The sequence below is a fragment of the Ochotona princeps genome, chromosome 9 (genome assembly GCF_030435755.1).
Source record: "Ochotona princeps isolate mOchPri1 chromosome 9, mOchPri1.hap1, whole genome shotgun sequence".
Taxonomy (NCBI): Eukaryota; Metazoa; Chordata; class Mammalia; order Lagomorpha; family Ochotonidae; genus Ochotona; species Ochotona princeps.
In genome coordinates this window covers 4,139,023-4,157,841 of record NC_080840.1, presented here as the reverse complement: position 1 = coordinate 4,157,841, position 18,819 = coordinate 4,139,023, and the positions used below count along the sequence as shown (strand labels likewise).

The window sequence follows — 18,819 nt, the reverse complement described above, 5'->3', positions numbered from 1 at the left end:
AAGAAGGCATGATATGGAATTAAAACATTTATTAAATATGACACTTATTAAATAAAAAATAAAAGCCACAGTTATACATGATCCATATGAAACATCAATTGTAGCAAAGAGACTAAGAATCTTATTAAGTTTTGGAGGAATTATATTTAAAACTTAATGAATTGATGGGAAATTAAATATATCTAACAACGTAGACATTCGAATTAAAATTAAAATTAAAATTGAAATGCTAGAGCTAAAATGTAAAAACAATGAAATGAAAACTCCAATGAACAGGTAGATTAATGGCAGAAATGTCAGTGACTCACAAATATTCAATTGAAATTATTTAGCCACACGAATCGAGAAGAAAAATGAGGACGGAAAACAGCAAAGCCCCAGAGGCAATACCAATCACTGAAATATAATAGGAATTTAACTGACAAAGGGAGGAGCTGCAAGTAAAAGGAAGTAAGGAAAGAAAATACAGAATGATTGGAAGGTTCCAAAGTTACAGAGAAACATTCCCTTTCCATAAGACACAGCAAATGCCGTGGATAAAAGTACAAAATACTGTAGCTAGCCACCTGAGGTGTTGGCTCAAAAACCAGGAAATAATGATGAGACATAGACTTGGCAAATGTAGGGAAATAGAAGACTTCATATCTCTATGATATTTTCTTGTTAGCTAAATATTGTGATACTGTACTATCAAAGCCAACATTAATTGAGATATAATATATGTGATTGTAATAACAGAATGGACCCAAACATGATGAGACACAGCTAGACTGCCTGGAGTTTCAAAATTTTGCATATTATAATATAATAATGGCCTTTAAATGGATTCTCTTACATTTCAAAGATGGAGCTCTAAAATGGATGAGAACATTCACAACTTATAGACAACAGAAGCCTTTTACAGAAGATACTGAAAACATTTCATTAATGCAACAGAAAGCATAAATAGGTTGGAGAAATATAGAGCAGATGAGGCAAACAGAAAAAGAGACAGGAAAAATGTAGTTCTAAACCCATTTGTATTGCACTGCACTTAATCTTAACCAAAAATCCAGGAAGTGTTTTATGAGCACTTTAACTGAAAACATGATACTCTGCCTGCACTGAAAATATCCAGTTTTACTCTTTCTTCTGAGATGCACTTTAAAAGAAAATTATAAGTAGATTGAGAAAGAAAGAATTAAAATGCTTACATGGAAATAGTTAAAAGCAGAGTGGTATAAGAAAAAATACATTTCCCAAAAAACTGCATTTCTACTTGAAAAGGACAATTTGTAATGGAAAGTTCTGCAGCAGTGATGTGAAAGTTGTAAATGTGCACATCACTAAAATCAAAATCAACTCAACAGATGAAGCTAGAAAACTTGCTCAATTCCATACCGTTCACTGTGAAGCTCTCCATAGGCTAAAACAAGCAGGAAGCTCTCTAAGGTAATGAAGGCCACCCCAAATGATCAAGAGGTTCAATCATTATTTATACATCAAAATGTAAATTATTTCCTTAAAACTGGGGGGAAATGAAAGGTGCTCATATCTACATGTTTCAATCATTTTTGTATCAGAAATTTACAAGATATCATAAGGTTAAAAAAGTCAGTTACATGGATTTTAAAAATAAAACCATCATTCACAGGTGGCATGCTTATGAATGTAGAAATACTAAACAGAGAATATGCGGGAGGCTCAGTAGGCATAACTGACCAGGTTACAGGTAAGGTCAATATGTTGTAACCAATGGTAGATTCACACATACCAGGAGTACACATATGAAAACTAAATGGTTAAATCCTGTTTATACTATCGTAAGAAAATGTGAAATGTTCAGTAATAAAATTAAGAAACTTATAGCACATCAACATGAAAACACTATAAAATCTTTCTGGAATCAAATACCTAGATGAAAGGATTCATGGATTGAATAACAGCCCTTCAAGGTTTTAAATGTCCTTGAACTTCAGGATTCTTTGAAAAGACAATCATCATCCTAAAAACAACTTTTCGCAGAAAATGCCAAGTTTATTGTAGATTTTAAAGAAAAGTCTCAGTACCTTAAGTAGTCAATAAATCCAAAATAAAGGCCAAAAATGAAAGACTTTTTCCGACTTTCAAGACTTTATTTATGATGTCATCAAAAAAGTATGATGTTACTACAATCATAATTCCACTCCAATGACTAAAATAAACACATAACAAAAAAAATCAAATACTTAACAGCATCAAATGCTTATATATTACTTCTGGGGATATTTAAGTTCAAATTTGGAGACTGAGAAATGTCTTGCATTGCTATATAGTCACATACTAATTTCTACTCTTGTTTATGTAGTAAATATATAAATCCAGATCTAAACATGGTTGAACAAGAATATTCCCTTAATAATATGTGTCCTAGCTCAAACCAAGATATAATGCTATCAGCCATTAACAAAAGAGCAAATCTATAATTTTCATTATTTTCAAGAAATCTGTAATTTTTTATTGTTTTCATAAGTGCAAATAACAATGAGTAATGAAACATACCAAACCTTTGGACTTGCAACAATGTAGGTAAAAGTTACAAGCATTTTTGCTGAATATAATAATATGCCCAACAAAATAGAATCCATTCTGTGTGAACCTATTAATGTGAATTTCCAAAACAGGTGAAACTAATTCATGTTGAAATACTCGGAAAATCAATTGCTGTTCAGGGAGTAGAGGTTGTCCGGGAGAAGCTACAATACTTTTTTTTTTAGCTTACAAGTTGAAGATAGGCTCCAGCAAGTGACACAGCACAGTAAGCTGATGCCAGCATCCCATATGAGTCCCGGTCCATATTTTGGCTACCTCATTTTTAATCCAGCTGCCGGCTCTAGCGTCTGGGAAAGCAATAGAAGATAGACCAATGTTTCGGGCCCCTGTCACTCATGTGGGAGACATAGCTGAGGTGCCAGCCTGGCTGCTGGATTTGTCTTGACCCAACCCTGGCCCTTGAATCCGTGTAGGGAGTGAAACATCAAGTGGAAGAGCTGCTGCTCTTGCTCTCGCTCTTGCTACCTCTCAGTTTCTCACTGTGTGTGTGTGTGAATTTACTTTTCACCTCAATAAATAAATATATTAAATAAAAGATAAGGATTAGTTATAATTGCACATCCTTGTTCAGATCAACTACTTAAGGATTGTACATTTCAGTGTACAGCCAATTTATTACATAGATCTTTTATTATTTATTTTAATAATATATCCCCATTTTATGAATTAGAGTGCAATATCTCAGTTTATGTTTACAGTATAAATTCATGAAATAAGTGATTTGATTTTACATTTCCTTATCTTTTCTTTCTTCTTGAATCCAGCCATCTCCTCTCCTGCATTTCTTTATAAAATGTCATTCATTAATAGCAGGCACCAAATCACAGTCTGATAGAATTCATAGGTACTGGTGTTCCCCGATTGGGAGACTACAGTTCATAAAAAACCCTATGTTTTAAATAATACTGATAAACACATCACATTTTAACAACCAACAAAATAAACAATGTGCTATGAAAACATTATGAAAATTACTCATTTCAAACGAGTACTTTGTAATAAGAAGATAAATATTTTTAAAAGTTAATTCATTATTAACGACTAAACAGGGGCAGAACCAAAGAGGTTTGCCATGATGTCTAACCATTGGGAAAAATATTTTGTAAGCTATATTACATAAACTTTCCCAGAACAATGAAAAAGATAAAAAATCCTAGAATACATTTTACAATAGCTATAAAACTTCAGTGCTCAAGCTGGAACAAAACAGCAGGAGAAATATAAGACACAATGACTTGTAAATCAAATATATTCATGATATAAATGGTATAAGGAAATAAATGTTATTATTTTGCAATATATCCACAACAAAATGACCAGCAATTCACAGAAAATCATGAAGAAAGATTTTTGTATGTAGTTCTTACTTTGACAAAATGTAGCTAAACATACAAATATCTTTGAATGTTATATCTAATAATATTTTTTGTTCTGATTGCTATGGTAGATTTGTTTTAGAAATAGTGAATACTATAATGTCTCTTTTTAAAATTGTTTGTTGAGGATTTCAACATTCTATTCAAGATCCTTCTTTTTATATTTACATATGCATCTTAGCTTCATTACTTTTGGCTTTGATATTTCTTTTTTTTTTAAGGATTTATTTATTTTTATTACAAAGTCAGATATACAGAGAGGAGGAGACAGAGAGGAAGATCTTCACTCCCCAAGTGAGCTGCTACGGCTGGTGCTGCGCCGATCCAAAACCGGGAACCAGGAACCTCTTCCAGGTCTCCCACGCGGGTGCAGGGTCCCAAAGCTTTGGGCCGTCCTCGACTGCTTTCCCAGGCCATAAGCAGGGAGCTGGATGGGAAGTGGAGCTGCCAGGATTAGAACCGGCACCCATATGGGATCCCGGGGCGTTCAAGGTGAGGACTTTAGCCGCTAGGCCACGGCGCTGGGCCCAAATTTGATATTTCTTTTTTTTTTTTTAATTATTTATTATTTAACTTCAGTAATTACATTGTATTATGTGACACAGTTATATAGATACTTGGGTTCTCCCCACCCCTCCCCAAACCCTCCCACCATGGTGGATTCCTCCACCTTGTTGCATAACCACAGCTCAAGTTCAGTTGAGATTCCCCCATTGCAAGCGTATACCAAACATAGAGTCCAGCATCTTATTGTCCAGTCAAGTTCAACGGCTTCTTAGGTATACCCTCTCTGGTCTGAAGACAGAGTATCAATCCAGTCAATTGAAAGCTCCAACATACCATCAGCAAAAATTTACATCATTATGGAATTAATTGACATAGTAATGAGTAACCAACATGTCAAAAATAAATGCGAGTTCTTAACCACATTCTGTGACCACATCACCTATACTTCAATTTTAGTTTATACACAACATATAACATTCAAAACATAACCTGTTATACATAACATCATATCATCTTAAATTAAGGCAAACATGTGGTATTTAACCTTTTGGGATTGGCTCATTTCCCTTAGCATTATGGTTTCCAGTTTGGCCCATTTGGCCACAAAGAACTGCATTTTGTTTTTTTTAATAGCTGAGTAGTATTCCATGGAGTAGATGAACCATAGCTTTCTTATCCAATCCTCTGTTGATGGGCATTTTGGTTGCTTCCATGTTTTTGCAATTACTGATTGTGCTGCTATGAACATAGGAGTGCATGTTGGTTTCTCATAAAACAATTGTTCTGGATATATTCCTAGGAGTGCTATTGCTGGATCATACGGTATGTTGAATTTGAGTTGTTTGAATATTCTCCATACTGATTTCCATAGAGGCTGTACCAGCCTGCAGCCCCACCAGCAGTGGAGTAGGGATCCCTTTTCCCCGCAACCTCGCCAACAAGTGTTGTTGGTGATTTTATTCATGTGGGCCAGTCTTACTGGCATTAGGTGGTACCTCATTGATGTTTTAATTTGGATTTCCCTTATTGCCAGGGAACTTGAGCATTTTTTCATATGTTTGTTTGCCATTTGGGTTTGTTCCTTTGTGAAGTGTTTGCCCATTTCCCGTGCACATTTCTTGAGTGGCTTGTTTGTTTTGACATTTTGGTTGTTTTATAGCTCTTTGTATATTCTGGAGATCAGCCCTCTATCACCTATGTCGTGTGCGAAGATCTTCTCCCATTCTGTGGGTTGCCTTTTTACTTTGTTAATTGTTTCTCTAGCTGTACAGAAGCTTCTTAGTTTGATGAGGTCCCAATTGTTTATTTTGGTCTCGATTTCCACTGCATTTGGAGTCTTTTTTAGGAAGTGAGGGCCTACCCCTAAGTGTTCCAGTGTGTTTCCAACATTTTCTTCCAAAAGTTTGAAGGTTTCTGGATGTAGGTTTAGATCTGTTATCCATTTAGATCTGATCTTAGTGTACGGTGAGAGATGTGGATCTATTTTTTTGTTTCTGCAGGCTATTAACCAGTTGTCCCAACAGCATTTATTGAACAGACCTTCCCATTTGCCTGGATTGTCGTTTGTCTTTTTGTCAAAGATTAGTTGGCTGTATCTGTGTGGGTTTCCTTCTGGTGTTTCTATTCTGCTCCATTGATCTTCCTCTCTATCTTTGTGCTACTACGAGGCTGTTTTGATAACCACTGCCCTATAGTATGTCCAGAGGTCCGGAACTGTGATTCCCCCTGCTAACTTCCTGTTCTTCAGGATGGTTCTAGCTATCCGTGGTTTTTTGTGCTTCTAGATGAACCTTTGGATCATTGTTTCCAGTTCCATGAAGAATGTTTTGGGCAATTTGATTGGGATTGCGTTGAATGTATATATTGCTTTTGGCAGTATAGACATTTTAATGATATTGATTTTACCTATCCAGGAGCATGGGATGTTACTCCATCTTTTGAGGTCTTGTTCAATTTCTTTTTTAAGTAGTTTGTAGTTTTCTTCAAATAAGTCTCCTACATTTTTGGTTAGATTTATTCCCAGATATTTCATACTTTTCTCTGTTATTTTGAATGGTATCTTGCTGGTTAAGTCTTTTTCCATCTTGGGGCTGTTTGCATACACTATGGCTGTTGATTTTTGTTCATTAATTTTGTACCCTGCCACTCTACCAAACTCTCTTACAAGTTCTAGCAGTCTCTGTATTGAGTCTCTTGGCGCTTCTACATAAAGAATCATGTCATCTGCGTATAGTGAGAGCTTGACTTCTTCGTTTCCCATTTGGATTCCTCTGATTTCTTTTTCTTGTCTTATGGCCTCAGCGAGTACCTCTAGGACTATGTTGAATAGCAGTGGAGAAAGTGGACATCCCTGTCTTGTTCCAGATCTCAGTGGGAAGGGTTCCAGCTTTTCTCCATTCAGTATGATGCTGGCGTTGGGTTTTTCATATATGGCTTTAATTATGTTGTGGATTTTTCCATCTATGCCTACCCTGGTTAGGGTTTTTAGTAGGAAGTGGTGTTGGATTTTGTCGAAAGCTTTTTCTGCATCTATTGATACTATCATGTGATTCTTGTTTTTCAGTTTTTGGATGTGGTGTATCACATTGATGGATTTCCGAATGTTGAACCATCCCTGCATTCCAGGGATGAATCCTACTTGATCTGGATGAACGATCTGTCTGATGTGTTTTTGAATTCTGTTGGCTAGGATTTTGTTGAGAATCTTAGCATCAATGTTCATCAAAGAGATAGGTCTGTAGTTTTCCTTCTCTGTTAGTTCTCTGTCTGGTTTTGGGATTAAGGTAATATTGGCTTCATAGAATGAGTTTGGAAGGGTTGCCTCTTTTTCTATTGTTTTGAAGAGTTTGTAGAGGATTGGGGTCAGTTCTGTTCGGAATGTTTTGTAGAATTCTGTAGTGAAGCTGTATGGGCCTGGGCTTTTCTTTGTTGGGAGGTCTTTAATCACTGATTCAATCTCTACTTCAGTTATGGGTTAGTTTAGTTCATTTGTTGCCTCTGGGCTAAGTTTTGGCAGGTGGTAGAAGTCTAAGAACTTTTCCATTTCTTGGTGATCTTCTGATTTGTTGGAGTACAGTGCTTTGTAGTAATTTCTAATTATGTCCTTAATGGTTGCGGTGTCTGTTGTTATGTTGCCTTTTTTGTCTTTGATGCTGTTAATTCTTGCCTTCTCTTGTTTTTTCTTTGTCAGTCGGGCCAGTAGGGTGTCTATCTTGTTTATCTTCTCGAAAAACCAGCTTTTTGATTCATTGATTTTGTGTATGGTTTTTTTTATTTCTATCTGGTTGATTTCCTCCCTTGTTTTGATGATTTCTTGTTTCCTATTGTGTGTGGGGCTCTTCTGCTGTTGTTTTTCCAATTCTTGGAGGTGTGTGTTTAGTTCCTGTATTTGGCGCCTCTCTTGGGCCTTGACATGAGCTCCAATTGCGATGAGTTTACCCCGTAGCACTGCTTTGGCAGTGTCCCACAAATTTTGGAATGTTGTGTCAGAGTTTTCATTGGTTTCCATAAATTTTTTGATCTCATCTTTAATTTCTTCTCTGATCCATTGTTCGTTTAATAGCATATTGTTCAGCCTCCAAGAGTTTCTGTATTTCCTGGGGCATTTTGAATTGCTGATTTGCAGTTTCATTCCGTGGTGGTCTGAGAGGGTACATGGTATGATTCCTATCTTTTTGAAGTTATTTAGGTTTGCTTTGTGTCCTATCATGTGGTCGATCCTGGAGAAGGTGCCATGCACTGCTGAAAAAAATGTATAATCTGTGGCCCTAGGGTAAAAAATTCTATAAATATCTATCATGTCCAGTTGTTCTATTGTTTGTATGAGCTCTGTTGTTTCTTTGTTGAGTTTTTGTTTTGTTGATCTGTCTATTGTTGTTAGTGGGGTGTTAAGATCACCCACTATTATTGTGTGTATATCTATGTCTCCCCTTAAGTCCATGAGTAATTGCTTCACGTAGCTAGGTGTGTTTGAATTTGGTGCATATATGTTCACAATGGTAATTACTTCCTGATGGATCAGTCCCTTCACCAATATATAATGTCCTTCCCTGTCCTTTTTAATGTGTGTCAGATTGAAGTCCACATCATCTGAAATTAAGACAGCTACCCCAGCCTTTTTTTCTCGTCCATTGGCATGAAATATCTGTTTCCAACCTTTCACTTTCAGCTTCTTAGAATCTCTTCTGGTTAGATGTGTCTCTTGTAGGCAATAGATAGTTGGGTGCTGTTTGATAATCCATTCTGTTAATGTGTGCCTTTTGATTGGTGAGTTCAGGCCATTTGTGTTAAGAGTTAAAATTGAGAGGTTGTGATTTTGCCCTGCCATACTTGTTTTTGTGGGTGTTGATATCTGTGTAATTGCCCTTCCTTGTTTGGACTTTAGTGGGGAGATCTTCCTGTTTGCCATCTTTGCTTATGATTCACCTCCTTTTTTTCTGGATTTAGTGCATTTCTAAGGAGATTTTGTAGAGCTGGTTTTGTGCTGGTATATTCTTCTAATTTCTCTTTGCTGTGAAAGTATTTGATTTCATTCTCACATATGAATGAGATCTTTGCTGGGTACAATATTCTTGGTTGACAGTTGTTCTGATTCAGGATTTGGAAGATCTTTGTCCATTCTCTTCTTGCTTGTAAAGTCTCTTCAGAGAAGTCAGCAGTGATCCTGATTGGTTTTCCCCGGTATGTGATCTTTTCTCTGCTTCGTACTTGTCTTAGGATTCTTTCTTTGTCTTCGTTGGAGTGGAACTTGAGCACCATATGTCTGGGCCAACTTTGATATTTCAATCTGATTAAAATAGAAGTACATTTTTGATGTTATTTGTGATGCCCCTGACCATCTTCCGCACATCAAACGCTCCTCCTAGTTTTCCCCAGGCCTTCATTCTTCTTTATATCTGTTATCCTAGCTCCTTTAAATGTTCATCACAAATTGCAACTGTGTTTTTTTTTAAATTTGTTACTCATTTCACTTTACTGTTGTATTCCCAACAAGTGAAATCAGTCTTGACTTACAGAATTGAAGAACTAATGCTCATTGAAAGAATTAAAAGATTTGAGTCTTCTACCAATACACTTATTAACTCAAAATTTCTGTGTCCTCTGCCATAATTATATCTGTATCCTATTAAACAAAAATAAATATCAACTGTACTTTTTTCTAGAACTATTTTATATTTGCCAAGTGACTGGAGTGTCTGATAATGAGAGAATGGAGATGAGGGCAATGGCAGGCTGCTGGGTGACAGAGAGGCACAGTTGAGTAGGAATCAGTGTAGTTAGTCAAAGCCCTAGTTTTTTTTTTATCCTTTCCAGGAAAACTCGTATTCTGATTCACAGTATGAACACTTAGATAATAAGGATCTTTGCATTAACACGATAATCTAGGAATACATTCAATAAGTAAACAGAGGTAGGCAATTGGCCAAAAATTAAAATGCAAACAAGGGGCCAGCCTGTAAGTTCATGGATCAGCTGTTGATCGGAACACCAGCATCCCATATCAGAGCCTTGCTTGGAGTCCAGCTGCTCCGCCTATGATCCGGCTTCCTGCCAGTCTGCCTGGGGAGCTAGTAGGAGATGGCCCAAGTGCCTGCCACTCCCCTCTCATGGTCAAGTCAAAGACGAAGGTCTTGTCTCTGTAACCCAGTCCTAACTGTTAAGGACATTTGAAGAGTGAATCGGGGCATATAAAATATCCCCCTCTCCCTTTATCTGGATCTTTCTGTACATACACACTCTCTCTCTTTCAAGTAAATAAATGTGACTAAAAGTAAAAAGTTTGTTGGACTATCTGAGTCCCATATTGGATACCTGAATTTCACATCCACCGTGTATGCCAGCTGCAGTTTGGTGCTAACGCATACCGAGGATAGCAATGGCGGTAGTTAAACTGATAGGTGTCTTGCTATCCACGTGGGAGAAGACTGAATCTCTGGTTCCTGGCTTCATTTGTCCCTGTCAAGATCCAGAATTCATTGGCAACTGGGGACTGTATCAGAGGATGAGAGTTCTCTTTCTCTCGGCCTTTAAAAAAATACATTTTTATTTTAGAAAGTCAGCCATAAAAAGTGCAAAAATGCAAGAATGATTCGATTTTAGAAATTGTGTCAAGGTATTTTATATTCTTAAAGCATGATTGAAGGAACATGAAATATTCTCATCTATCTGAACTCTTGAAAATGCGTATCAGAAGAGAAGTCATCTACTTAGTTTATGGATGACAAGAATCAATATTATAATTACCTTCTTCCTCCCTGAATTGATTTATATATCCAAAGCAATCTCAGTCAAATCCAAACAAGATGTTTCTAAAATTCCTAAGAAGTAGAAAAAGTTAAGGAATATAACAGGCAAACTACTTTTTTTTAAAACAGGAAAGGCAGGTTAGTTTGTTCAAATATGTAATTAATACTTTGACATTTTAGTAATCGAAGAAAATAGTACGGGTGTAAATTATGTACAAACTGTATCTTAGAAACAAAAATACAGTACATAACTGAATTCATGCACATTTGGAAATTTAGCTAATGACCCAGTTGGCAGAGAAGAACATGTGTTAGCTGCTCTCAGGCATGCAGTACAAACTGAGGTCCAGGTAAAATGCCTTCCCTGTACCGGGGGAGGTTGTGGGCACGCATGTTCTTCAGGTTGATACAAGGAGGCCATGCTGCTCCTTAGGTAGAGAACTAATCAGACAGTAGGCAGAGAGAGAGAGCGCAGTTAGCCATACTTTTAGCAAATGAAACCAATTGTGATTTTGTACATTTACACAAATGATAACAAATGCTTCACATAAATCAGGCTTTAAAAAGAGCTCCAAAACTTTTTAAAAAAGGTTTATTTATTTTTATTACAAAGTTAGATATACAGAGAGGAGGAGAGATGGGAAGGAAGATCTTCCGTCCGATAATTCACTCCCCAAATGATTGCAACGGCCGGTGCTGCACCAATCAGAAGCCAGGAGCCAGGAGCCAGGAGCTAGGAGCCAGGAAACTCCTCCGGGTCTCCCACGCAGGTGCAGGGTGCCAAAGCCTTGGGCCATCCTCAACTTCCTTCCCAGGCCACAAGCAGGGAGCTGGATGGGAAGCAGGGCGGCCGGGATTAGAACCGACGCCCATATGGGATCCTGGTGCATTCAAGGCGAGGACTTTAGCCGCTAGGCCATACCGCTGGGCCCTAGCTCCAAAACTTTTAAAAAATTGCATGAGAATATAGTTGTGACATTTCCCGTTATTATTATAGCATGAAGTGTTAGAATGAGAAGTTGTCCACAAACAAGCTATATCATTTAAAATGTACAAAGCTCTTAAATTTATAATCATTGTGAAGCATCTTTGATATTCCTCTCATTTCCTTCGTGTATTTAAGGTTCAGTTCTTTTAGTTTTGCTTTCTGCAGTTAATTCCACGTGAAGTCGATTCAGTCGATGGCCAAGACTACCTTTGCATAGGTAAGATCTGCTAAGATGCAGGCAGGCTACCAGCACATGGTGCTTCTCCCTGGAGAACACAGTTCCCTTGCAGCCTGTGTCATGTGTGCATGTGCCCTTCGGGTGCTGCAAGAAAAGCTGCAGAATTAAGTATTTGTAAAAGAAACAATGCCTGGAATTGCTTTGAAACAGTACCACTGTAAATTTGTGTACAACTCAAATTTCTTGTGTATGTTTGGGTTCAAAAGAAATCCAGGATCCCACATGCCATCATCTTTAAGAAGCTCTGCATGCCATGTGGTTCCCAACATGAAATACAACATTAACATCTTACTTTTTATGCTGTGAATAAGTGAGGCTGTTGTCCCTCACATGTTAAATGAGGCACACCTCAACTTGAGACGTCTTGTATATCAAGCCTTGTCTGTGGTCCTCCTTGCATTCGTGAAGAATTCAAAGGAAATGAAAACAAAAGAAAGGACATGAGGAGAGCCGGGTGTTTACCTGCATATTAATGTCCTGCTGCAGATGGATGGGAACTGGCTATGGGGTTGCTGAGATCCCATGCTGGCTGCTGAGCCATGTCTAAACACCACAGCCATCTGACACCAGGCTTTCTTGCTGGAGCCTCTGTCCTAAGGCACAGAATTTCAAGACCAAACACAACCTGTCTTCCAGGAGGAAGACCCAGGTAGAACCCCCTTTTCTTCCTGGTGTTCTAGATACAATCTGTCAGCAGTGCCTTATTTTGCTCGGTTGCACACATTTACTATTTGGCTTGTGGTTTGGGGAGCTACAAATACCAGCAAGAGGGAAAATTTGAATTAAACCTCAGCCATTATGAAAAATCTTTTTTGAGGTTTTTAGACAGTTTTTCAATAATTTTTTTAAAAAAATTCAAATGATAAGATAGATAACTCTACCCTGAATACCCTTATCTTTCTGCCCAGAATGACACACACACGCAGACATCAGCTAGCACTGACACACCTATCCACACTGAAATATACTTATTCACATCTAAAGACACATGAACTCCCATGGACATTATGCTGTGTCCCCCAAGCATCACTGACGCCTGTAAACCTATTCTCCCTAAATGATAACCAGGGAGTCCCCCGAGCCGTTTCTGTTAACTTCAGAGCTTTGACCTGGCCAGGCAGACCAATTATTGGTGCGTTCCAGGCTCGTGAACTTTAAATTCATGCAAATGAGGGATCTTCAACATGCTTATTTAAAAACTACATCATATGCAAATTATGCAGATTTCAGAAAAATTTTACACTGAAATAAACATCTTTATTTCCATTTTTCCATGAACTTGCTTAAGTCTCCTCATGTGGGACATTTAGTGAGATATTCAAATGTCATCATTCCCATCTATTGAACATTCAGTACTTTTACTTTAGTCCTCTTCTGTGTAATGAACAGATTACATTTCTTAGTCATTGAAGCATTTCCTGTTTTTATTATTTTGTATCTATCTATCATCTATCTATCTTTACTTGGGAGTAGAGGGTTAAAAAGGAAGGCTAGACTTAATTTTTAAAACAAATTAAAATTAATGATGAGCTTTAAATTCGTAGAACACTGCCATGGTCTTACTCCAGTAAGAGTTTTTACAACTTCCTTTAATCACCAAGCTGACAGTTAAACAGTCTTTTGAAAAAAAAAAAAGTCATCCTTGTTTTCTGTTAATGAGATGATGTATGTAAGTGTTGGAGGGGAGAAGGGTCCAGCCATCCATTTGTTTCTATAAACTATGCACATAACTCACCTGTGTGTGTGTGTGTGTGTGTGTGTGTGATTTCACTCAAAAACACCAGACGACCCAAACCCTTTGTTTTACAGTGGAGAGGGATGAGCAAAGAATGCTGTCAGCGCAGAAGCTTAGGGCCTTTATTCCTTCAGCTTCTCCTGAAGTCCCAAGGGAAAAGAAGTGCATTCAGATTAGCTGGGGGCTCTCTGGCATCTCAGAACCAACTTGTCTGGCCAAGAAGGGGGTCCAAGCTCTGGGGGTGGGGGCGCAAATAGATGCGGCCAACCAGGATCCTCCTCAAGGGAGCCTGAGCAGACACTTCTCTATACGTTTCAGGTCTAAATAAAGTGTAACTCTGTAGTTCAAATTTGGACATGCTTTAGAGTGAATATCTGATCTGATTTAGATCCAATCAGGATTTCCTCATCCACGGTGCTCAAGTCCAGAACTGGGAATGCTGCAGTGTGGAACTTCATGTGGTTCATGAGAGATGGATGTTAGCGCATCACCTTAGCTGGGAAACAAAACAAAATCACCTTTCTGCCTCTGTGACCGTATATATCACTGAGCAAGCTTTTGGCTATAGGTAAAATAATGTCGGAATAAGTTTGGCTTAAAGTAACACTGATGATTGTTACTATTGTTTTATCAGATAATGGGAAGGCCAGAGATGTGGTTCACACCTTAAAGATGCTTGGTTCTCTCCCCATTCTCGATCTCTGATTGTATGGTGGTTTTGTTGTGCCCCAGACTCCTTTACCCACAACCAGGCGAACTGGACTCTTTCCTAATCTTTTCCATGCTTATTGTCTCCACTTCTCTCACTCAATGTGTGAGATTTAGTTTTGATGTAAACAACTATTCTCACAATATGTATACTGTCTCCACTTTCCTAATCAAAACTTAACTAACCACAGATTTTTAAATCTGCTTTATATCCGATTCTGCACACTATTAGCAAATGCAGGAACATCATGCTTATGATTGCAAAGTAACATTAGAAGACAGTTCCCACAAAAGGGAGGGCATGTCTGTTGCTTCCTTGTCTGGTCATAGGCCTTCCGTATTTGTTTCTCATTTAAGACTGTATGAATGAAGACTTTGTATTGCAATGCAAATGTAATGTGAGTTGCTATTAAGCTTCTTGCAGAAGGGGTAACACACTCCTCTATAGGTCACTTAATTTGGATAGTTTATCCAGACACATGTTTTACATAATAAATAGGCAGCAACTTACTCCTCTGCTTGATAAGTGACTCCACATTGTATATTTTATGCAAATAGGCCACATCTAATCCAGACTGCTTTTAATAGCTTACATATTTTTTCCAACAGCTGCTGCGTGCTGTAGAGATAACTAAACTAGACCACAAGTGTTTACATTAAAACCCTGGCACAGGGTATGTTATCTGACATAATTACACCATTGAAAGATGCAAATGTGCAACCTAAAATCCTTAACATCCTGTGGAATTTGTTCTAATGAACTAATTCCTGTGTAGCTTGGCCATTGTTAGAGATACCATTTTATAGTTAATCAGCTTGATGCGAGTGTGTGCTAATATATGTGTTTGTATATATGCATGTTCACGTTGTTTTTTTTTAAAGATTTTATTTTATTTTATTACAAAGTCAGATATACAGAGAGAAGGAGAGACAGAGAGGAAGATCTTCCATCTGATGATTCACTCCCCAAGTGAGCCGCAATAGGCCGATGCTGTGCCGATCCAAAGCCAGGAACCAAGAACCTCTTCCAGGTCTCCCACGCGGGTGCAGGGTCCCAGTGCACTGGGCTGTCCTCGGCTGCTTTCCCAGGCCACAAGCAGGGAGCTGGATGGGAAGTGGAGCTGCCAGGATTAGAACCGGCGCCCATATGGGATCCTGGGGTGTTCAAGGTGAGGACTTTAGCAGCTAGGCCATGGCGCCGGGCCCGCATGTTCACATTGTTTCAGCTTTTGAACTATTTATGCCAGCTGCCCCAATAGGAAGACAGGCAAAATTAAAATTCTGATTTCATCCTGTCCTGTGCATTCAAATGAGGAACTTGGAGTCACTTTGAGAGCAATTAACAACCAATTATCCAGCCATGTTTGTATAGTTGTGTGATGTAATAGGATCCTGAGAACAACGTACAAGAATCCTCACAGCCACCCCAGCCTGCTCTCCTGCTCCATCTTTGCTGGGTCCTTTCCTCGTATCTGGTGTTTCATGGCTTCCCACTCAGTTGTTGGGCCTCTCATTCTACCATGATTTGCTCAACCCTAAGCCTTGATTGTTGTGATTTTATGCCACTGATACAATTTCCTGATTTTGTTGTTGTTGTTGTTCACATGGTGAGTTTCTAGTTATCACCAAAGATCCTCACCGGGGGACTATTGAGGACTTGCACATTTAAGTGGTGCTCACCCATGGCTGTATTGACACATGCGTTGGATATTCCATTTAGTGCTAATTCAAATCTTAATTTTTGCTCATAGTATCTCTCCATCTCCCATTCGTCTCCATGTGAATGTGACCTTGGCAACCATGTAAAAACAGACCTTTTTAGCACATTTCAGATTCTTTTTGAACAGGAGTCCATTGTCATTCACAATGAGGTGTTCTGTCTCTCTCCACTGTTGGTACATCTGATTCCCTGGAAGTAACCAAGCCCCGTCTTCATTTCTTCCAAAACTCTTACTTTCATGCCAGGCAGAAAAATAAAACAAATCATCAAGAGAAATGACGCATTGGAGCATCATAAGCATCAACTAATTCCTTGGCTTTTTCTCATCCGTCTGAAAACATGCAGAATGTTATCAAGACCACATTCTCTTGTGGAAATATGGTCAATGTGTAAAATACATATGGTGATTTTTTAACTGATATATATATATCAATAGCAGTGCCTAGAATTTATTCAATCCTTAAAATAATCTCAGTGCATTCTATGTGCTTGGTAAATACAATGGGGCTCCAAATGCTCATGGGTAATTGTCCATGAGCTCTATTGATTGATAATACTCACTACAAATTTAAGAACCAGTTACTATGATTATTTCCATTTGCAAAATAAGGATGTAAGTGATGAAGAGTCAGCATTTGCTTTGTTCTAAAATGAATAACAAAACTTAAGTTATGCAACTTAAGGTTGCATAACTGAATTCACATAGTTTATGGCTCCCAACATAAAATCATCCTGTGACTGACCCCACAAAGCTGTCCCATATGTAACTAGCAAATTTGCATGGCTTTCTCAAGTCTTAACTTTTAAAAATTTAAAAATTTAAAAATTTCCTCATAGAAATTCTCTAGTCATTCTCTATTCTTTTGTGTATTAAACTTTGTTATCTACATCTACTACTTCTATCTTAGACTTAAGCAAAATGTATGTTGTTATTTGTTTTTATAACTCATTTAAAACTTTATGCCTCTATTCATGGACTAGAAAATCCTTAAGAATGAAGAGCACAGTGGGCATTTGGCATCTCCTTTAAGATGTTGCTTGACAGCTGTATTTCCTGCTGGCTTGCCCAAGGACGAGCCATAGCTCCGCTCCATGTTCTTCCTGGACAGGTACCTGTTGAGAATCAGCTGTGATGGCCTAGGTAGTTGGGTTCCTGTAACTCATGTGGGAAAGCCCAGACTGCATGCTAGGCTCCCGATCCAATCCTGGAGATTACAAGAATTTGGGGATGAAATAGTGGATCCAGGAGTTCTCCCTGTATCTCTCTGTATTGAAAAACAAATAAAAACCCTGCTGGCTAGGATGGCTGGCTCACAGATTGGAGTTCCTGGAGTCCCAGCCTTCTTCCAAGCCAGCTTTTTTTGTAAAGCACACAGTAGGAGACACCGCATAATGACTCAAGTAGTGGATCTCTGCTTCCACACTGGGTGCTCAGCTGGAGGTTCTGGCTTTGGACTTCCTCCTGTGAAAACCTTGGCTCTTGAGGAGATTCCAATTCTACTTGAAATATTTCAATGAAGTTTTAAGTGTGCCTTAGGTAAAACTTGGAGGATTTGGTGTTGGTAATTGATATGGAGGACTGCTTTAATTAAGAGTTTTAAATTGAAAGCTCCTTTATTAGAGGAAACTACTTAGAATTTTACCATCAAGTCAATGAAGGACTTATCTAGGGTGAAAAATTATGCTAATTAAATTCTCATTAATATGTTTGTTCATTACGGAACTATAATAGACTATTTATTAAATCCAAGGGTCCAAATATAGTAATGTAAAGTCTGTATCTCAGTGGAGTTTACAGCACAATAAGGGAAAAATGAAAACTGTGAAAAATGATCCAAGTTACTAAAAGAGGTGAAATTGAAACATACCTCTCGCATTGTCTTGCCTCACAATTAAAATCAGAATGGGGAGATCAGTGTGTTTCCTGAGAAGGGGTTGCCGAAATAACAGTGAAGATTGAAATCTTGCTAAAACCAAATCTGAATGTTACTGTCGAGTTCTTGAAATTTTTGTGTTTTAAGCTTCTCATAGAGGCAATAGCTAATGATACAAACGATTTAACACTACAGTGAAATGTGCTCTGGTGGCATGTTCAGGGTAATGGCAGGGTTTGTAGTATAGTGAGACTTCTTACACAGGCGTGTAGGAAGGCTGCAAATGCATTTTTAGCCAGCCCTATTTTTAAACCCTTCAGAAATCTCACTCCACTGTACACTCTGCAGATATGAGCACAGCCACCTAGTCATGCGTAAAAGTCCTTCTGGGTGACTCTGCCTGCTTCCGGTTGTCTGCCTGTCTTCTAGCCCTTACTAGCTGCCGCACACTGTCTTTTATGTTTGGATAGCTTCCCTGTCACAGTCACCACCAGATAATGAGAGTTCCAAATGGTAGGGACCTCTTGATGTGAATTATACTCTGTTAAAGTTCCAAAGCTTACATCAGGGGTCACAAAAATGCAACCAAATCTGACTCATTGTTTTTTTAAAGATTTATTGATTTTTTTTATTGGAAAGTCAGATATACAGAAAGGAGGAGAGACAGAGAAAATCTTCTGTCCGTTGATTCATTCCCAAGCGGCTGCAACGGCTGGGGCTAAGCCGATCTGAAGCCAAGAACCTGGAGCTTCTTCTGATTTTCCCATGCAGGTGCAGGGTCCCAAGATTTTGGGCTGCCCTTGATCGCTTTCTCAGACCACAAGCAGAAAGTTGGGCCACCAGACATGAACCAGCAC

General features: G+C 38.3%; 1 long non-coding RNA gene across 1 annotated transcript in view; it reads left to right on the top strand.

The window, feature by feature from the left end:
* LOC131481079 (uncharacterized) overlaps positions 1-18,819 on the top strand; it is a 465,205-nt gene that overhangs the window by 385,362 nt on the left and 61,024 nt on the right. The window lies entirely within an intron of this gene.